We start from the raw sequence: 22754 nt of genomic DNA on the forward strand, positions 1-22754 counted from the left end.
GGTTCAAAAGATTTTCATCTGAAAATTCATTCAGTGTAGTAGTTGAACTGCTCGTTGTTTTCAAGTCGAACTTCTATCATGTATTTTTGTTCATAATTCCTCACCCATTCATCAGATTTTGCACAACATTTTTTTGTATATTTTTGCACATGTAGATACACGCTGAACCTCCTTCACAATAATTTTTGAACTTTCCTCGGCCGACCAAGTGAATTTCTAGCAAAAGACTTTTTAGAATTTTCCTTTTTATTTTTTTATATGATACACACTTCATGTAATAGTTGAACCATTGTTTGTTTTCACTTTGCACTTCGGCTTTTCCAACAATAACTCCTAAAAAACTCAATCAAAATCTACATTTTTGTAAATATCAAACTGCTATTTTCTTTTAGTAACAGAGAAATCCTAGTTTTCTAATAAATATTGAACCTTTCCGTTATTCAAATATGAACTTCTAGACTTTTTTATTATAAATGGTGAAACATCATTCTTTATGAATTTTGTACTCCTCTATTTTTATAATTGAACTTCTTGTTTTCATTCCTTAATAATGGGGAAAATCTGAATTTTGTATAACCATCGAACTGCTCCGCTTTTCAGATTTGAACTTCTAAGATAAATTCGTTTTTATTTAAATTTGTGTTGAGATGCTTTGTTTTTTGTGTTTGACCTTCTTGGGTTTGTAATAAACATTAGAGTTCTTTATCATCTAAATTTAGAAATCTTGGTATTTCTAGAAACGGGGAAGTCCATGTTTTTTTATAAATTTTGAAATGATCAAAAAATTTAAATTTGATCTTCTAGGTTATTTGAGAAATGAGGAAGATCCATTTTCAAAAGACAGGAAAATCGATGACCTTTTTTTGTACAAACATATGTGTCCCTGTAAGTGCATCTAGTGCCACCCCTAGTTGGTTTTGGAGTATTGACGACAAACCTAGTTGAGGGACTAATGTGTTTGTGAGAATTGCAGGATAACACAGGTAGAAGTCCCACATTGATTCGGTTTTACTACCAGAGATGACCCCTAAAAATGTATGAAGACATTGAAGTCCAAGGTGGTATATGAAGATATTCACATTGAAGACTATGACAAGAGAAGACATATATGAAGCCTATGGAGCTCGAAGACTTAGATCTTTCATAGTTCTTTTTCTTTTGTGTTGAGTCATAGGAACCACCATACTGTTAAGTGGGGTCCAAGAGAACCAGTCAGAATGACTGAAGTGATGCCTAAACCAAAAACCTATGTCTTCGAGTGAAGACTATGAGAGCGAATCTTGTCCAGAGTCGGACAAGTCAACTTTGCTTGTAGCCCTAGTAAAGTTGCCGTGTGAGTTTGAAATCTGACCGTTGGAACACGTGTCAGTTCCTTAGTGACCCAGGGTCATTTTGGACAAATCAGGTTGGGTTGCCAAGTGGCTATAAATAGCCCACCCCCTACAACCATAAACGGTTGGCTGCTCAGATTGAAAGTACGGCTTCTGTCGTTTGAGAGCAACCCACCTCGAAGCCTTTGAGAGAGAATTCCTTGCGAGGATAAAGCCCTAACCACCAGAGCCAGAGAGAATTGGGCATCACTTAAGTCTTCTTGTCTGTGTGATCTGAAGACTTATTACACTTGAGGACTGTGCATCCTGCAGCCGGTTAGGCGTCATGTTCTAAGCATCTAAGAGACATTGTGGATTGTCGGTGAACGAAGTCTGTGAAGGTTTGGGAGTCTACCTTGAAGACTTACCAGAGTGATTGGGCGAGGTCTATGTGACCTTAGCTCAAGGAGAATACGGTGAGGACTGGGTGTCCTGAGCTGTGTGTTCAGGACTAGGTGTTCGGGACTGTGTGTCCTAAGGTTTAAATACCTAGCCGCTCCAACCAGACGTACAGTTGTCGCAGCAACTGGAACTGGTCCAACAAATCATTGTCTTCAACGAGTCACTGGTTTCATCTTCACTTCCCTTTACTTACTGTTACTCCTTGTGAAGTCATTGTATGTTTGTACTATCATTTGTCTTCACTGAGTGACTGCGTGTTCTGTTTGGCTTCACAATATCTTCCTACCTGATCCTTACTACCTAGCTGCTATTAGTCTTTGTGCTTTCACTTCATTGAATACTTGACTATGGTTTGCCTAGTGTAGTCTACCTTCCGCTACATGGTAATAGGTTTAATTTTTATCGTTTGTCTTCAAAACTTCTATGTTCTGAAGACTTTCATAAAAATCGCCTATTCACCCCCCCTCTAGTCGATATAACGCACTTTCAATTGGTATCAGAGCAAGGTGCTCCCTTGTTCTGTGTGATTCAGTTTAACCACCTGGAGTTTTAGCTATGTCGACTGCAGGGATAATTAAAGTCTCTGTTGTGTGCCCCGTCTTCGATGGAACTGAATATTCCTACTGGAAGAATAAGATGCGCATGCATCTTGAAGCCATTGACGTCGACCTATGGTATGTCGTCGAGAACGGCGTTCCCAAGGCTGGAGAAGGTGTCACTGCTGCTGATGTCAAGAAATTCGTTCAACTGGACTCTACTGCCAAGAATATCATCTGTGGTCATCTGACCAAAGGACAGTATGGCCGTGTGAGTGCTTTGAAGACATCCAAGCTGGTTTGGGACTGGCTCTCCAAGGTCAATGAAGGCATCTCAACCCAGAGAGATCAGAGAATCAGTGTCCTTCGCAACCTCTTCAACCACTTCAAGCGAAATGACAATGAGAATGTCCAGCACACATTTGACCAACTCACTGACGTCACATATGAGCTTCAAGCCCTCGGCGCCACTGAGAGTACCAAACACGAAGTCGTCAAGACGCTGCTGAGATCACTTGATAGTTCGTTTGACATCCTGGCCCTGATGATTCAAGAACGTCCTGATTTCAAGACACTCGATCCGTCTGACATACTTGAGAGGCTCAACACACATGAGTTTCAGCTTTCGGAAAAAAAATATCTACGGTCCAAACTATGGGCGAACTCGTGCCTTGAAGGCAAAAGTTGTCTCCTCATCTGAAGAAGAATCTGACAGCAGTTCTGATGATCCTGAAGACATTGGAAGGGAACTTGCTATGCTTGTCAAGAAGTTCCAAAAATTCACCAAGAAGAAAGGCTTCAGAAAGTCTTCCCGGTCAAGTTCAAGGAATGATGAAGCTCCTGCTCATGACTACAAGAAAAAAACATGTCACAAGTGCAAGAAACTTGGCCACTTCATCTCTGAGTGTCCACAGTGGGACAATGAGAAAAAAAAAGAAGAGCAAGGAATATGACTCTAACGACAAGAAGAAGAAGAAATACTCAAAGTCTTCTTCCAAGTCTTCCTCAAAGTCTTCATCACACAAGAAGAGCTCATCTGGCAAGGCACGTGCGTTTGTTGGCAAGGAAATGGATTCATAGGAGGAGTCTGCTTCTGAGGAGGCGGAGGTGGAGTCTGAGGAGGAAACCGACTCAGACGTCGCAAGTCTGGCTACAGCATACGTTGCCAAGTCCATCTTCAACACTGAAGACAATGACTTCATCACTGACACCGATGCAAATGACAAGGACTACTCCGCTTCTACCTACTACTTCATGGCACGCGGTGCCAAGGTAAACACACGCACTACTCACTATCAAACATCTAGTGACGATGACTCTGATTGTGGTTCAAAACCTAGCTACAAAACACTTGCTAAAATTGCAACTGAACAACAGAAAGCTATGGAACATATTCAAAAACTGTTAGACAGAAGCGATGATCTGTTAGGTGCTGAAATGACTCGATCTGAATCCTTAATTGAAGACATAAAAAATCTTCACATTAAGTATCAGGAACTTGAAAGTCGTCATGAAACTCTCTCAACAACTCATGAAAAGCTTTCCTATGATTATCTTCAAAGGAAGCAAGATCTTGAGAAATTGAGAGTGGTTCATGAAGATCTTCAAATGGAAAACAAGTCACTTCGCGCCAAACAGATCAGTCCCGCTCAGGAAGGATTTGAACCACCATGTCTTAAATGCATTGAGCGTGATAATGCTACTTCTGTTGCTGAATGTTCTACTGCTACTGCTGTTGCAATATCTTCAACTGTTGATGTGGTAACTAACCCCTCTGCTGAGGATACCACCGCTATTGTTGATGAGAATGCTAGGCTGAAGACATTGCTTGAAACAGGGATGTACAAAAGTCTTAAAGGGCATCAAACGCTATGTGATGTCCTGAAAAAGCATATTCTGAACCGAAACCCTAGGAAAGAGGGTGTAGGGTTCGTAAGGAAAATGAATGCAGCTGGCTCTTACTAGAAACCTGAGCAGTACCCCAAAACCATGTGGGTTGCTGCAAAGGAACCTTCAGCAGATCCATCCAATCTATCTGGCTTCACTTGTGCTAACCCCATTATCATTGATGAATCCTTTGATGCAAACTATATACTGTTTAAGAATCAGAATGGTGAAGTGTTTGCCAGGTACATTGGTACTAACTGCAGGAATGGACCGCCTATGAAGAAGATCTGGGTTCCAAAAAGGTGTCTGGAGAGTCTTCCTGTGAATGTCATCATGACACCTCACGTGAAGAAGACAAACCTCAGACCAAAGGCTTCATACGGTCCAAAGGCTTCATACAGACAGAGGACTCACCTGAGTCGCACTAACGCAAATGTTTTGCAGGGAAACCATACTCAGGCATATGAATATGAGAGCGGTTCATCAAACCGCCATGTTCATAAGACCAAGAACTATTCTGCTTATTCTTATGAGTACTATTGTCCGCCTGGAAGACTGTTTGCTAAGGCTTCAAAGCCAAAATTCTCAGATGCTGCACTTAGACTTATTGCTTCTAAGCCGCCCTTGATGTGGGTGGCTAAGAAAGCTTAACTCTTTTTTGCAGGGAAAGGTCTCTAGCAGAAAACCAAAATCGTCTGACGCTATTGCTGGGGACCTTAAACATCTTGTAGGGCGCAAGATCAAATGCCCAAATGGTCTTACTATGTACTTCGTACCTGAATCGCTTGCTACTCTCCCTATTAGTCCTAACCTGGATCTAAGCTTTCATAACTCACTGGTTTGTCAAATGTTTTTGCTTCACAATGCTCTTGGTGAAGCCTATCCCCCTAACTGCACTGTAGGGTAGACACCAGCGTCTTCAGAATGGATTATTGACAGTGGGTGTACAAATCACATGACTGGCAAAAGAAGTCTTCTTATGGACTCAACCTTACGTCCATCCGACAAGAGCCACATCACATTTGCTGACACTGGTAAAAGTAAGGTATTGGGTCTAGGTAGAGTTGCAATCTCAAGGGATCAACACATGGATAAAGTCATGCTTGTTGAATCCCTTGGCTTCAACTTAATGTCTGTCTCAATGCTTTGCGATTTGAACATGATCGTAATGTTTGGAAAATATCGTTGCCTTGTACTTGGAATCTGACAAGTCTCTAGTGTTTGAAGGGTATCGAAAAGATAATTTGTATGTGGTAGATTTCTCAGCAGGGCCACAACTTGCAGTATGTCTTCTAGCAAAGGCTTCAGAATGCTGGCTCTGGCATCGGAGGCTTGGACATGCTGGCATGAGGAACCTCCACACCCTTGCGAAGAAGAAGCATGTCATAGACATCGAGGGCATCATGTTCAAGAAAGACCACTTATGCGGTGCCTGTGAAGCAGGGAAGATGACGAGGGCCAGACATCCCTCGAAGACAATCATGACCACTACTCGACCCTTCGAACTGCTTCACATGGATCTTTTCGGTCCCACTCATTACTCAACTCTAACTACTACTGCTTGCCTCTATGGCTTCGTTATTGTTGATGATTATTCTAGATATACTTGGGTGCACATAATCCTTTACAAGACTGAAGTGCAGGATGTATTCAGACGCTTCGCCAATCGAGCTATGAAGAATTTTGGCGCCAAGATAAAGCACATCAGAAGTGACAATGGCACTGAATTCAAGAACACTGGCCTTGATACATATCTTGATACCTTGGGCATCACACATGAATTCTCAGCCCCGTACACGCCACAGCAGAATGGCGTCGTCGAACGCAAGAACAGAACACTAATTGAGATGGCCAGAACGATGCTAGATGAATACAAGACCCCAAGAAAATTCTGGCCCGAAGCCATTGATACTGCATGCCATACAATCAATCGTGTTTATCGTCACAAGCTACTGAACAAGACATCTTATGAGATCCTTACTGGCAAGAAGCCAAATGTCAGTTACTTCAGAGTATTTGGCGCAAGGTGCTGGATCAAGGACCCACATCACACCTCAAAATTTGCACCAAAAGCACATGAGGGTTTTATGCTTGGATATGGAAAGGAATCGCACTCCTACAGAGTCTTCAATCTCTTTCATTACAAAGTGGTTGAAAAAGTGGATGTGCGGTTCGATGAGGCCAACGGTTCACAAAGAGGGCAGCTGCCAAATGTGCTAGATGAAGTTCCATCCAGTGAATCAATCAAGCTAATGGGAACTGGAGAAATTATACCTTCTAAAGCTCATCCTGAAGAAGAACTTATCATTTCAGCACCTGATCAATATGAAGACAATGCTCAGTCTGAAGACATTCCTTCCAACAACGACAATGAACAGCAAGAGCAAAGTCTTCGCCCTGTACATCCTCGCGTTGCCAATGAAGTACAGATTGAAAGAATAATTGATAGCATCAATGCACCTGGTCCACTCACTCGTTCAAGGGTAACTCAGCTAGCAAATTTCTGTGGGCACTTTGCATTCGTCTCAATAACAGAACCCAAGAAAGTTGAAGAAGCCTTCATGGAACCTGAATGGATTCAAGCTATGCAAGAAGAGCTTCAACAGTTTGAGCTGAATAATGTATGGGAACTGGTTAAGCGTCCTGATCCATGGAAGCACAATATAATAGGCACCAAATGGATATACCGCAACAAGCAAGATGAGCATGGTCAAGTTGTCAGAAACAAAGCTCGTCTCATTGCTCAAGGATATACTCAAGTGGAAGGCATTGACTTCGATGAAACATTTGCTCCTGTGGCTAGACTTGAAGCCATACACATACTGCTGGCCTATGCAAATCATCATAACATACTTCTATATCAAATGGATGTGAAGAGTGCCTTTCTCAATGGAAAGATTGAAGAAGAAGTGTATGTTGCACAACCGCCTGGCTTTGAAGATCCAAAACATCCTGACATGGTATACAAGCTCAACAAGGTACTGTATGGCCTCAAACAAGCCCCTCGGGCCTGGTATGACACACTCAAATACTTCCTGAAGAGCAAAGGCTTCATACCTGGTTCCCTAGATCCCACTCTTTTCACGAAGACATATGATGGTGAACTGTTTGTGTGCCAAATATATGTGGATGACATTATCTTCGGCTGCACCAATCAGAAGTACAGTGAAGAGTTTGGATATATGATGCAAGAGCAATATCAGATGTCCATGATGGGGGAGCTGAAGTTCTTCCTCGGTCTTCAAATACGACAACAATGCAATGGCATCTTCATATCTCAAGAGAAGTATCTCAAAGATTGCCTGAAGAAGTTCGGTATGCAAGACTGCAAAGGCTTCACAACACCAATGCCAGCCAAACATCATCTGGGTCCTGACGACAATGGTAAAGAGTTCGATCAAAAGGTATACCGCTCCATGATTGGTTCTTTACTTTATATATGTGCATCTAGGCCAGATATTATGCTTAGTGTTTGCATGTGTGCTCAATTTCAAGCGGCACCAAAGGAGTCGCATCACTTAGCTGTGAAGCGAATTCTTCGATATTTGGCTCACACCCCAACTCTAGGATTATGGTATCCAAAGGGCTCAGAGTTTGATCTGGTTGGATTCCCGGATGCTGATTATGCTGGTGACAAAGTTGATCGCAAGTCTACATCAGGCACATGTCACTTTTTGGGACGATCACTTGTATGTTGGTCTTCAAAGAAGCAGAACTGTGTATCTCTCTCCACTGCTGAATCTGAATACATTGCTGCTGGATCTTGCTGCGCTCAGCGTCTGTGGATGAAGCAAACACTCAAGGACTATGGCATTCACCTGAAGCAAGTGCCACTTTACTGCGACAACGAAAGCGCCATCAAGATTGCCAACAACCCAGTTCAGCACTCGAAGACAAACCACATTGAAATTCGTCATCACTTTCTCAGAGATCATGTTGTGAAGGAAGACATTGACATCATACACGTCAACATCGAAGAGCAATTGGCAGATATCTTCACCAAGCCCTTGGATGAGAAGAGGTTTTGCAAGTTACGATGTGAGCTAAATATCCTGGAATCCTCAAATGTCCTGTGATCAGGCACACATCCTAACCCTTATGTATATTGATGACTTAGATGTGCAACACACGAAGTAAAGTATATCTTCAATCAATGAAGACATACATTCTAAGTGTGAATACATTAATGTGGAATTTGACTTTGGAGCGCCACGATAATTGTGCGCCGTGTCTGGGTCTAATACTTCTTATACGGTGGGTAACGCCACCACCAAACGTTCTATTTTGAAGTGTTTCACTCATGGCGTTACCTTGCAATGTCTTCACATTTGGTTTGGCTTCGATCTCAACATATTTTCATGATTATCTTCACTATGTTGATTATAGATATATATGTATATATACTAGTGTTCTGTCCTCTACAACATTCACTTATAGCTATGTCTTCGTGTTGAATCTTTTGAACTAAGTGAATGTGATCGGACCCTAACCTCTCTATGCTTTCTATCTCAAACTCTATCTCCCCAAGTCATATGCATTCTATTGAAACTGTCGAATGTCTTCTCTGCGTCCTTGTCAGCAGAAGATACAGAGACAACCATTAAGTCCGTTTTCAATGCTCATTCCTCCACATGAAATCCGGAGAAGTAGGAACGACCACCCGACAATCCAGGCGTGCGTGGGACGTGGAACAAACCCCAAAATTCCGCATAATGGCCACGTGTTCCTCAGATGCGAATCGCCAGGGGCACCTATGTAATCGCACAGTGCCGCCCTTGTACCTATAAATACACACTCACAGTGGTCATTATCTCTTCTTCCACCCTCGCACGAACCCTAGCGCCACCGCTAGCCCTCAACGATGCCGGCGACAAAGCGCTTCGCTGTCGCAACCTCTCCGACGCCGTCTTCACGCTGACCGCGGACATCGTCCTCTCCGCCGTCGCCGTAGGTGTCCTCCGTCGCCAAGTTAGGGCACGGAAGATCGAACTTCTCGGCCTCATCTTACACTCCGTCTAGCAGTTCTTAGTGTGGTAAATAAAACTTCCTCTTTTTACAGCACCATTGATCCTATGGATTTGTCACTTTATACCACAAGCAGTTTCTGTTCACACAAGCTAGATATCTCTCATACTGCATCTTATAACATTCCTAGTATATTCACTTGTGCTTCACAAAGTAGTTAGAGTCCTCACTTGTACTGATCTGTGGATTCGTACAAATCTGGAACCAGCTTCTTATCTATGAGTGAATGTCTTCGCACGATGAGGTCAATGTCTTCTAAACTGATTTATCTTCAAAATCTTCTGAGAATGCATATGACCTCTTCCCCTTCCCTCGCACCTTAATGCTGTCACAGGTACATGTCCGTGGGAGAATCCTTTGGTTCTCATAGTCTGCATTCATTTGCAGAATTCTTACAGCATCACATAAATTCTCCCGAAGCCAGTTCCTGTTGGTCCAGCAAACGAAATCCTTTGAAGCCTTTGAACGTCTTGAAGCCTTTCAAGTTAAAGTTTATGGCTTCAGAGAAAGCAGCAAGGAAGGGTGGCAGAAAGCGTCATGGTGAGACCTCCAGAGATCTGCCAGATGAACTCTCAGAAATGTACAAGACAGATCCTGAAGAGGATTACAGTCAGCGCAAGACCCGAATCCAATGGATTCGAAGATATTGGGCAGAACAATGGTTCAAATACAGATTTGTGACCCAGGAGTATGCTGAGAAAAACGCCATCAAGAGACTGTGGGGAGACACCCTATTCAAGAATCTTCTACCCAGGTCCAGAGATGAAGCCATTGCTCAAGGCTTCTATCCATGCATGGTCCGTGGACCACAGCCTGCTGATGCACACTCGTCATCACTACTATGGTGTCGTGACGACAATCTGTTCAAGCGCAACTTCCAGTTTGCTAAGAACTCAGCGAAGCAGAACAAGAAGACTTTTGGGTTAGACTTCAACCCTAGTCCCTCATCTCCAAGGGCAGATGGCACACGACATGCAGAACCCAATGTCATCGGTCCTTTCGCCAACCTTGAAGGCCTCATCACCTACATCTTGGTTCAAGGGACTGCAGTGAATGAGCCTGCAGCTGACACTGAGTCTGATGACGCGCCTGCAGTGCCGAAGCCAAAGCAGTTGAAGAAGCCAAAAGCTTCAAAGTTGGCCCCTTCAACAAAAATCTCAAGGGCGAAGCCATTGGCAACTGCACCTCCTGAAGACAGTGTGCAGTCTGAAGACTTATCACGCGTCTCCAAGCCCCAGAAGGCCAAGATGCCTCTGTCTCACACTGGCCAAGAGCTAACAGCTGCTGCCATTCTGCGCAATGACGACATTGATCTGTCAAGTGATGAAGATCTTTCAGATGACGCTCTTGAGCAACTCATCAAGAGCAAAGAAGAAGCAGAAATCTTCAATGATCTGCCTCTCTTTGATGTCACCATCATCCACAACTTCATTGACGAGAGGTTTGACATGCCAAACATCAGCTTTGAAGATCTGCAGCTACCCATTGGCCTCAGTGTCGCCTTCCAAGGCGCCATTGCTTCAGAACTTGCTATTGCCAAGCGCATTGTTGAACTGAAGCAGAAGATTGACTATGAAAATGATCAGTTCAAGAAGCATATGGCCAAGCTCAGCGTGCAAGAAGTGAAGAACTTCAAGACAATGATGCACGAGCTCAAGGAAGCCTTTGTGAAGAAGCGTGCAGAAGCTCAGGGCTCGCGTGAGCGCATGAAGACTCTGGCTGATAGATGTGTGCAAGCCTATAATGAGGCTGAGAAGCGCAAGGCACTTGGGCGTCCTGGCATCGACCCCAGGATGGCCGCAAAGAAGAAGAAGAAGCCTGCTATAGCTGAACCTGATGCACCAAGGCAAGAAGCAGTTCTGATTGTCTTCCCAACTAGACTGACTGGCTCGAAGCCAAAAAGCCGGTCAACAGCTTCAGAGCTCAAGAAGACAAGGACTGCTGAGGCTGAAGCCAGGAAGAGGAAACACTCTGAAGCCTCTCCTACTGCCCCCTCCAAGAAGAAGAGGAAGACCAAGAAAGCTCGGGCTGCTTCCATAGAGCCCTTGATAGTTGAACCCATTTCTATGGTATATCCTAAAGCTGAACGACAACTGACAATTCATGAGCCTGCTTCCAGAGAGGCTCATGAAGCTGAAGACATTCCAGCAGCTGATCCCATCGCTGCTGAAGACATTGGTCAACATGACAATGTAGAAGATGGTGCAGTCCTTCCTCAGCATGAAACAGCGAACTCATCAGCATTGGTCGTCCACTGACGCCAATTGCACAGGATGCTTCATGGGCGGATCGCCCACAAGAGGAAGAAGACTATGAGGCCCAGCCCACTCCAACTCCACAGGCGTCGTCTGCGTTCCGTAGGCTTTGCAAAGGTCCAAGGCCTCAAGTCTCTGCTGAAGACATTCCGGCTGCATCAGCCGCAGAAGAAGGAGTCCCACAAGATCCCACTCCCCTGTCCCACCAAGAAGCAGTTCTCCAGGAGAATGTGCTTGTGACCGACCCTCCAGCTAGTCAAGTGGAGGATGAAAATCGTGAGGCTGCCACAACCACCAATGAAGCTAATGTGGAGCCCTCCCCAGCAAAAGCTTCAGAAGACAGCGAAGCCACTGATCCCGCCACTTCTGTTCCTGAGTCTGCTGCCGGTCCCCAATTCAACTATCATGTTGAGCACAGGCCTCAGGTCCATAAGCCAATCCCAAGACTGCCAAGGTTTCCAGGTCCTACATCAGCACCTGGCTCCTTCAACATCAATGGCTTCAGGGCAGACAACACGTTCTTCAATAGCTCCAGGAACCCCTACTCAAGGGAAAGGATATCATCTGATTGGTTCTGGAGCTATCCTCAGCGAAGCTATTACTCTTACATTCTGTACAACCAAGGTCGCATCTTCCCACACAAGCGCCTTGACGTTGAAGCTATAGCTGGCCTGCCCTGTCTGGAAGAAGCTTTAGATTGCTTCAAGGAAGTTGGACTGCTGCCGTTCATTACTGATGAAGAGCATTGGAATGAAGAGCTGCTGCTTCAATTCTATGCCACACTTCACATCAGAGGGTACAACAGAGATCCGAAGACTTGGGTCCTGGAGTGGATGACGGGCAACGTTCATCACAAAGCCAATGCATTTGACATCATTGAGCTCACTGGCTTGCCCACTCCTGGCGATCTCTTCGAGCAAGGCTGTCAGCTGCATGCTGAAGCTATTGAGAGCATCTTTCAGCGGCCAGAACCTGATATGAGTCAGATGCTCAGCATGATGAAGCCATTGCCCCAAGATGTTGCTTATCCCACAGAGTTCTTCGTTGAAGACCTTGAGTACCTGCCAAGAACCATCTATCACATCATCAGGCGAACTCTCTGGCCTATCAAAGGGCACTCCAAATGCCAAGCTTCAAGGTGCAATGAAGACTTTGGTCTTCTATATACTTCATGGCAAATGCTTCAATGCACAGGACTTCTTCATACGCCAACTTGCTGCATCAGGCATTGATCTGTTTGGTTTGAAGTTCTATGCCCCTTGGGTCATGCGGCTGATCAAGCTACACTCCGCCATCTCATATCAGCCCTCAGCCCGCAACCATCGGATCTTCTTGCCTGACGTGGACATGTCTACTGAAGCCATATATTCTGAGCCTGCCAAGCAACCTCTAAGTCTTCAGAATGCAGAACATCAGAGTTTTACTCAGAATGTTGAAGGCGTTGAAGCAGTTTCTCGGGTGTATCCTTTGGCTGGCACTACACATGCACCACACCCTGCTTCCACTGAAGCCACTGACAGTGCCACTGCTCCAAGACCCAAGAAGCACGCTCGTGTTCTCAACGACCGAGAGCTTCTTGTAGCTCTACATCAGAAACAGGATAGGCATCATGACTGGCTGAAGCGTCAGATGAAAAGCCTCTTGGTGGATGTTAATCGCACTCGAAATCTTGCCACCAAGAATGCTTTCGTTGCCCATGAAACCTATCGCCGCACATGGAAAGGGCTCACGATGATGTGTTCTGAAGCTGATCTTCAAGAGGATGGCTTCACTGAGAGATTCAAGTTTGAATCCACACCTCCTCGAAGGGTTGTGCTGCTAGGAACTCCATCCCTTGAAGACTCTAAGTTCTCTTCCTCTGCTGCCACAGTGACTGCCAGAATTATTAAGGAAGAAGACGATGATACTTCACCGCCACCTCCTTCAGCACCTCCAAGCTCTTCTGCACCGCCAAACAACACCAACAACCCTGCTACTTCACCTACTCCTCATGGGAACGAGTAGAGGCTCTATGTCTTCAAACCTTTTTGGTCATTACTGACAAAAGGGGGAGAAGCATATGAGATTGATAGTCTTCAAGCGGGTCCATATGGACGGGTGCTTTATATTTTGCTTCGTGCTTACAACTCTTGTTTTTGCTACATTTGGTTCTTATGAGTTGTAACACTTAAACTAGATGGTCGTCTGCTACTTATTTGCCACCTTGTTTTGCGAAGATAAATTCCGCATGTGCGACGATAAATTTCGCACTTATCTCATTTTGCAGACGTCCATTTTCCATTATGCATGTCATTATCTTCATATACTTTCACATGCATAGTGGATTGTCATCATAAGTTGAAGTGGATCTCCACAAGTACAACCTGCCATGTGCATTTGCACTCCAAAAGCAAATTAACTTATATGCACATCTTCAGGGGGAGCCCTTGCAACTTATGAAGACAATTCCTTATCCTTTACAATTTCACAGATTATATTCCCCGTTGAAAACTTCAACTAGTTTGTCATCAATCACCAAAAAGGGGGAGATTGTAAGTGCATCTAGTGCCACCGCTAGTTGGTTTTGGAGTATTGACAACAAACCTAGTTGAGGGACTAATGTGTTTGTGAGAATTGCAGGATAACACAGGTAGAAGTCCCTTATTGATTAGGTTTTACTACCAGAGATGACCCCTAAAAATGTATGAAGACACTGAAGTCAAAGGTGGTATATGAAGATATTCACATTGAAGACTATGACAAGAGAAGACAATATATGAAGCCTATGGAGCTCGAAGACTTAGATCTTTCATAGTTCTTTTTCTTTTGTGTTGAGTCATAGGAACCACCGTACTGTTAAGTGGGGTCCAAGAAAACCAGTCAGAATGACTGAAGTGATGCCTAAACCAAAAACCTATGTCTTCGAGTGAAGACTATGAGAGCGAATCTTGTCCAGAGTCGGACAAGTCAGCTTTGCTTGTAGCCCAAGTAAAGTTGTCGTGTGAGTTTGAAATTTGACCGTTGGAACACGTGTCAGTTCCTTAGTGACCCAGGGTCATTTTAGACAAATCAGGTCGGGTTGCCAAGTGGCTATAAATAGCCCACCCCCTATAATCATAAACGGTTGGCTGCTCAGATTGAAAGTACGGCTTCTGTCGTTTGAGAGCAACCCACCTCGAAGCCTTTGAGAGAGAATTCCTTGCGAGGATAAAGCCCTAACCACCAGAGCCAGAGAGAATTGGGCATCACTTAAGTCTTCTTGTCTGTGTGATCTGAAGACTTATTACACTTGAGGACTATGCATCCTCCAGCCGGTTAGGCGTCATGTTCTGAGCATCCAAGAGACATTGTGGATTGCCGGTGAACGAAGTCTGTGAAGGTTTGGGAGTCTACCTTGAAGACTTACTAGAGTGATTGGGCGAGGTCTATGTGACCTTAGCTCAAGGAGAATACGGTGAGGACTGGGTGTCCTGAGCTGCCTGTTCAGGACTGGGTGTCCGGGACTGTGTGTCCTAAGGTTTAAATACCTAGCCGCTCCAACCAGACGTACAGTTGTCACAGCAACTGGAACTGGTCCAACAAATCATTGTCTTCAACGAGTCACTGGTTTCATCTTCACTTCCCTTTACTTACTGTTACTCCTTGTGAAGTCATTGTATGTTTGTACTATCATTTGTCTTCACTGAGTGACTGCGTGTTCTGTTTGGCTTCACAATATCTTCCTACCTGATCCTTACTACCTAGCTACTATTAGTCTTTGTGCTTTCACTTCATTGAATACTTGACTATGGTTTTCCTAGTGTAGTCTACCTTCTGCTGCATGGTAATAGGTTTAATTTTTATCGTTTGTCTTCAAAACTTCTATGTTCTGAAGACTTTCATAGAAATCGCCTATTCACCCCCCCTCTAGTCGATATAACGCACTTTCAGTCCCTTTTTTGTTTTCCATTTTTGTTGAACTCTCCAATTTGTTAAATATGAACTTTGAGAGTCAGCATTATTCTAGACGAGCCTTGTTTCGTTCTTCATATAGGAATATCATGGTGCTTTGTTTTTAAAATTTGGACTTCTTGTTTATATTTCTAGAAACAAAAAAATCCTAATGTTTTATTACGATTGAACTCCTTTGTTAGTTTAATTAGAACTTCTCGGTTTAACAACGAAAATGAAATGCTTTGTTATTCTTTTTTCATAAACTTCAAACTTCTCTACTATTTTAATTCGAACATCTTAGTTTTGTTCTTTAGGAAAAAATATGATTTTTAAATAAGCATCAAACATTTTTGTTAAGTTGAACTTCATACTTTTATTTTCCTATGAACGGAAAGAATTTGAGTTATCCGTATACATTGAACTACTACATTACTTTAATTTGAATTTCTTGTTTTTATTTCTTTACTAACAAGGAAAATGTGAGATTTTTACAAATATTTAACTGCTCTATTTTTGTAATTTTTACTTGGTTTTGTAATAAACATCGAACCGCTCCGTTATTTAAATTTGAACTTCTAGTTTTTTTAGAAACAAGGGATAAGTTTTTTATAAACTTTTGGAACTACTCTATTTCTTTATTTGACCATCTTAGGTTTTTTATAAACATTCTATTTCTCTGTTATTTAAATTCTAAACCTCTAGTTTTTTTCTTGAAATGGGGAAAATACCATGTTTTTTGTATAATTTTTGAACTGATCTTCTTTTTTATTTGAACTTCTTGGTTTATTTTTAGTAAAGGTGAAACTCCTAGGTTTATAATAAACTAGCAAACTGCTCCTTTATTTTAATTTGAAGTTCTATTTCTTTAAACAAGTGTACATTTTTTACCTTTTCTCGTATTTTTGTTACTGTTCACTTTAGTTACATGATGTTTTACAATGGAACATTTGTGTACAACCTTGGATTCACAAGGTTCCCTCATTAACTGAAATTTTTCGTGTGCTCAACTCTCTTTTTTGGACACCCAAGGTGTGTTGCCTCTTGAAAGCATTTTTTTGAACTATCAGCGACAGAAACTATGAACTTCTCACCCACATAACGTATTTTGTACACCCCACACACCAGGCACACACAACTGAAGTATATCTTTTTTCAAATTTGCGAACTCCTACAACTAGCGCACACATTGAACCTTCACAAGGATAAGGCTCACTTCCTCATTTTTACACCCACACCGGAACAGGAGCACAGAAAGACAACTACGAGCACATTGTGCTTGAGAATTTCCATCCCCGGGCACATGGTGCTTGAGAAGGACACTGTAGTGCCCCAGTATTCACAAACAAATAAATTTAGTGCCCCGGTATTTGTGTTGAACTCTTTTACCTGACAAGGATACATTAGAAGTCATTTTCTAGGGCTTAATTTAGTAGTGCAAGGGAGCAGAAACAAGGTATTAGAACTAAAATGCAGTTTGGGGATATAAATATGTGATCACCAGTTTCACATGTTCAAAATCACTTCTACAAGATAAAAATTGTGAAGTCACTTCACAAGAGGCACTGAATGGAGAGACCTACAGGGCCTCTACGATGGTAACATTGTGTTCAGCCTCCTCTTAATGTTTTGACCACATCGGCGGTTGCACGAACGCCTCCACCGTGCACACTATAGCGGCCACTGCCAATAAGAAAGATGGCTCTTGGATCTTCAGCTAGCCAACAACTTGAACTTCAGTTCTCATCCAAACACCATGTTTAGACTTTTCACAAAGTAAACAATGTCAGTTCACCTAGGGATTCCAGCGAACATAAAAATGTGCTCCAAAAACTCTCTTACTCTCAAATTTTACTTTCTCTTGCTGCCAGTTTTACTCGAACTTCCATCACAATTTTACTCGACCTGCCACGGATGCTCTATAACCACTTCATCATGAACAACAGTTAGCAGTAGGACTCGCCTGTCAACAGGCTCGTCGAAGTTGTGCATGGGGATGGAGGAGGGAACAAGAGCAAGGAGGCTATTGTCGACGTGCCGCGCTCGAGGAAAAAGAAGCCCGCCGGTTCGAGGACGAAGGAGCCCGCCAGAGCAGCACTGCTCCCACGTGTGAGCATCTATCAGATCCAGCTGGTCGCAGATGTTGAAGGCGGATGGAGACGGCCATGCTCGAGGAAGAAGGAGCTTGCCGGAGCAGAACTGCCTCCCCCTCGTGAGCATCCGTCGGACCCACGGATTAGCATTTGTTGGGGGTGGCAGGAGATGACCGTGCTCGCCGGATGGGGTGAACTACCCGAGCCCTGGGGATCAACTACATCCAGCTCGCCGTGCAAGAGGGGTCGACGGAGAAGGCAGTGGTGCTGGCGCTCCGAACTTTGAGCTCGCCGTGCGGGAGGGATCCGCCACGAGGAGGCGGGGTGACGGTGTGGCGGAGAAGGCGGGTCCGCGACATGGCGGAGGAGGCGGGCCGACGGGGCGCCGGAAGGAGACGGGGGCGGCGGCACCCGGAGGAGGCAGGGACGGCGGCGTGGCGCGTAGGGCTGGTGGGCCCCGGGGGATTGGCGCGGCCGTGGGAGTTGGTGTAACACCCCAAAATTCTAAATTTTGGAATGTTATATTAAATAAATTATTATGATTGTTTGTTTGATTGTTGTGTGATTGATTGTGTGAAATTGAGTGAAAATTGAAACTTTTTGAAAGTTGAATGAGAGGGAATAAAAGGACTTTCCCAAAACTTTCATCTTGCATTTTGATCTCCATGAATTCAAATTCATTTCATCACAAAACCCTAGAGTGAAGATAATATGACTTATTTCATTTAAAGAAATGAAAAAGGGGTTGAGAAGATTTGAATTCCATTTGGGAATGTTTTAACTCAGAAACTTTATGCCACTCAAGGATTTTCATGAGAGAAGATAATAGGACTTCTTCAAAATATATGAAATAGAGTGGGGAGTGATGAGGACCACTTTTGAAATTTATTTGAATCACTTTTGAAAAAGTTTTCCATTTGGAGTTTCAAGATCTTTTCTATAAAATAAAAAGAGGGTTTAAAATCACTTTCTCAAATATAAAAGAGTTGGGAAAATTCTGTACAATATTATTTGGAGTTATTGGAGTTTATTGGGTATTTATTATATTGACCAAAAGTGCATTTATTGCATTATAAAATTATCTACAAAATCTTATATGCTTGAATAAATGTTCGCTATGCTATAGATGTTCCAAAATAATTTTAGAAATTATTGTGGTATTTTTAGGATTTTGTTTGGTTTTTTTGGGTTCCAAAAGTTTTTCTGTAAAAAAACGCACGCACACTGACACACACGCGCACACACAAACTGGCTTACTTGGCTGAAAATGGCCCAGCGGCCCAGCTGGCAATTGGCCCATGGCCGATCTCCCGCGCCCGAGCGAGACCCCAGCGCCCGCAGGCCTCCGCCGATCATTTGCCAGCCCCTCGTCTCCCTCTCGCTCGCACGCAGCTGCCGCTGCCAGGAGGGCCCCACCCAGGTCGCCCCCAACCTCCTGCTCGCCCTACACGGGATCAGCACGCTGCGCACGCATGCCGAAATTGCCGGGCGAAGCCCTCACAGATGAGCTTATCTCCGCGACTCCGCAGCCACTGCTCGCGCCTATAAAACCCCCGTGACCCCCTCTCTCCATTCTGCCACTCCGCATCGTCCCTCGCTCCTCATAGCCACTGCCCCGCCACCTTGCATCTCGCCGGCCGAAGTTACCTCGCCGGTCCGTTCTGTCATCCGTAAGGCTGCATCGACCTTGTTTTTCTTCACCCAAATACTGCTCGAGTCTGTGCGCATCTGTTTGACATTGTTTTTGCCCCTAGGGACCACCGGAGACAACGCCCCGACGACATGCGTCCTCGCCGGAGCACGGAGGCGCCATCCCCGTGCAGCACAACCCCGCCGTCCCCGACACGAGCCACCTCCACCACCGGACCGCCAACCTCGCGCATGTCTCATCCGTCATCTTCCCCGTCGCCGAGGAGCACCGCAGCCGCAGCCCCGTCCGCCGCCTAACGCCAGCGCCACCATCTCTTGTACGTCCCCGTCGCTACCAAAAGACGAGCCCCCTCTCATTCGTTTTTTAATTATTTTAGTATTAGATTAGATTGGTTAACCACAATTTTATTAAACCGTGCGGTTTAATGAAAACCAGTCTCCGGTTTTCTTCTTATTTAGCCACGGTAGTGTTTTTTTTACTTAGTGGACATTCATCGTATAGCTACCGCAGTGAACACTCTTCAGCTACTAGAAATCCGCCATGTGGCCAGGGACCTGGTCGCGAATAAAACTTTCACAGTCAAATCCCTGAGTTTTTAGTTTAGCCCCTAAACTTCGAATGGTTGTATCTTTTTAACCGTAGATCCAAATTCGATGAAACCAGTGGCAAATTCTTCTTCATGTTTAGATCTATCTAGTAGCATCATGTTTGTAAACTTTTTTCAGATTCAAATTTGAACTTTATTCAGATTTGAATTCAAACTTCAAATGGTCATATCTCCTAAACTGTAGTTCCGATTGATGTGATTCTTTTTGCACCATGTCACCGTAGCCAAACCCTACCACCTGGACCATTGCCACTATACTTTTCACACTATTAGTATCTATCCATGATAGTTTTATTACTATGCCAAGTATGCACGATAGATCACATCACGGTTTTGCACCTTATGTCACTTATTGTTAGCACCTAGAATTATTTGAATGCAAGTTATGTGTGTTGGATTTCCATTTGGGTTTCCGAGTCTTTTGTGTTGCATGTTATTACTCTCTAGAATGATTGCTTATGTATGTTATTTGAATTTGACGATAGACTGTCCGGAGTGCGAAGCCGAGTACTATCGATCTCTAGAATTCAACTACCAGTATCAAGGCAAGTTCACATTTGATCATTCTTTCAATTACCTATGTTTTATATTATGCACTTAGTCCTTTTGTGGTAGGATTGCATGGTAGGATTTATTTTTGCCAGATGGCTATGTCGTTACCTAGTAGTTCATTTGAGGTAGGTCTGATCTATACATCCTTGTCACCGTCGTGTAAGTTTATTTTTGCCTCGCTAAATTTAGACGTGGTTTCGGAAGCGAACATGGTGAGACATGAGTGACAAAGTAGTAATCAGGACCAAGACTTGTAAATGAACTACCTGTGCGGTATTTGGTTTGAATGGTGGCGAAGTACACTAGGATCATACATGGTTCATCCATGGTGGGGCACCACTAGTGGTTGGCCGCCCAGGCTCAAAGGGATCGAACATGTTCTCATGTCTAAAAGCTTACATGTGCAGCCACAAGCCAACATGGGCTCTGGCTTAGTTGGGTAGTTAGTGTGACCTCTTCCGGGATAGGCTACCAGATGTAGAATGAGTAGGTGTGCCGTCCTATCCATGGGTTAAGGGGAAATACTTTCAAAAGACTATGTCTCGGTCATCCTATTCTCAAACACCAGGCAATGTGAGAATTTCAAGGGAGGCGATCGAATCTTGTTGGTAAAAGTGCGCAAACCTCTGTAGAGTGTTAAAACCTAATCAATTAGCGGTGTCCCCGGTTACGGACAACTTGAGCATCTAGTAGTGGAAATGCTGGGAGATCTCATCACTCTTAATTTAAACAGTTGGGTTTAAAATGGAACTTTGGGAATGGATTGAGTTCAGTTTGCCAACTCATCCTATGCTATATTGTAGTTGTAGAATAATACCTTTTATTCTAGGGAAAAACTAGCTTTATGCAAAACCAAACTTAGAGCTTTCCACCAGCCAAATTGCATGTACAAATAGGTTCATTATTCTTATGATGTGACTTGCCAGTACATTCAATATACTGGCCTACATGGTTGCAACATCTTATGTTGCAGGACTTTCTACGATGAGTAAGAGTTACATCGTATCAGAGCACGATGAGTAAAACTTACACGACGGGTCGCTATAGAGATGGTATCAGAGCACATGTTGACTGTAGGACGTGACCCTAGAAACTGGAAACCCTTAGGAAAGGATTTCTCTAAAACTTTATTTTCAAAAAGATCCTTTACCTCTCTTCTTTTCTCAGCTTTATCTAATCTTTCCTTTTACCTCAAATAGTTAGACAATACCCCTTTTCCCTTGGACCACACGAAGGATGAACTGAAGCCACTCCGAGAATGACAAGATATCAGACTTCACCATACACTAGAAGAATTGAAGCTACAACAGTTGAAGCCTCTGAAGAATTAAAGAATTTGAAGACACTAACATATTCCAAGATTTATATGAACTTTAGAGGACCAAACCCCTATTGTGTACTCACGTTAGATGCGATGTTTGTGAGCTGTCATTGTTTGATGTTTTTCCTGACAGCCACAAATAAAACTTATTTTCAAAACTATATTGTGTGTATTGCGTGTATCTCTCTCTATCCCTCTTATCTCATCCCAAAACCCTTGGACCCAATAGATGATGAATGAAGATGTACTTGTATTCTCTGGACCGATGACTCAGCCAGAGGCAGAGCTATGGATTCAAAACATGGAGAATAACTTCAGGAGCAATTTGGTTGCAAGGAAGTATGAGGTTCAATATGTTCTTCAGTACTTTACAAAAAGTGCTGCAACCTGGTGGAAAATGCATCAGGCCATACAAGGATGTAATGGAGCAAAAACTTGGGAGGAATTGAAGAAGACTATGTTGGGATTCCGTCTTATCTGGAAACACGGTGATAAACCAATGAAGGAACCTTGTGCCTGCAAGATATGCGGAGAAATAGGACACACCCTGTGACGCCCCGAGACCAACGCTTCAGAAGACTTCCATATTTTCGTGATTGCTGTGTGTTTCATTTGTGCTTGCTCTTTTATTTTTGCATTGCCATGCCCATCTTTGTCATGTTGCATTTGTGCCTCTTGTCATTTTTTCATTCTCATAATCATCATGTGCATTGTCATATTCATGCATGCTACATTGTTGCATGCTTCATGTATGATCATGCATCATCACCTCCTCCTTCCTTATTCTTTCCTTCATTTTGGCAAGTGGCCTTTCCCCCTCCTCCATAAATTTTCATTCTTTTCCTGATGCTAGTTCACCATGCCTAAACCCTCTCTGCCAATTTTTCTGCTCTTTTGGACTTGATTTGGTTGAAATCAAAATTGCCTCAAGTTTGAATTTAGTTCAAACTTGCGATAATTTTTCTTTCTCTAAAAATGCCCAAAATACTTATTTCAAATAGTGCGTAATTCCAGCGTCGTGGGGATATTCTTAGATCTCTCATACACCCCTCTTTTATCCCTGTGTTTTTCTGTTTATTTTCTGCCTGAGGAAAATAAAAAAGAAAAGAGATAGCAGCAAGAGCGGCATGTCTGGGCCTCCTTCTA

Source organism: Triticum dicoccoides, chromosome 4A (assembly GCF_002162155.2).
Source record: "Triticum dicoccoides isolate Atlit2015 ecotype Zavitan chromosome 4A, WEW_v2.0, whole genome shotgun sequence".
Classification (NCBI taxonomy): domain Eukaryota; kingdom Viridiplantae; phylum Streptophyta; class Magnoliopsida; order Poales; family Poaceae; genus Triticum; species Triticum dicoccoides.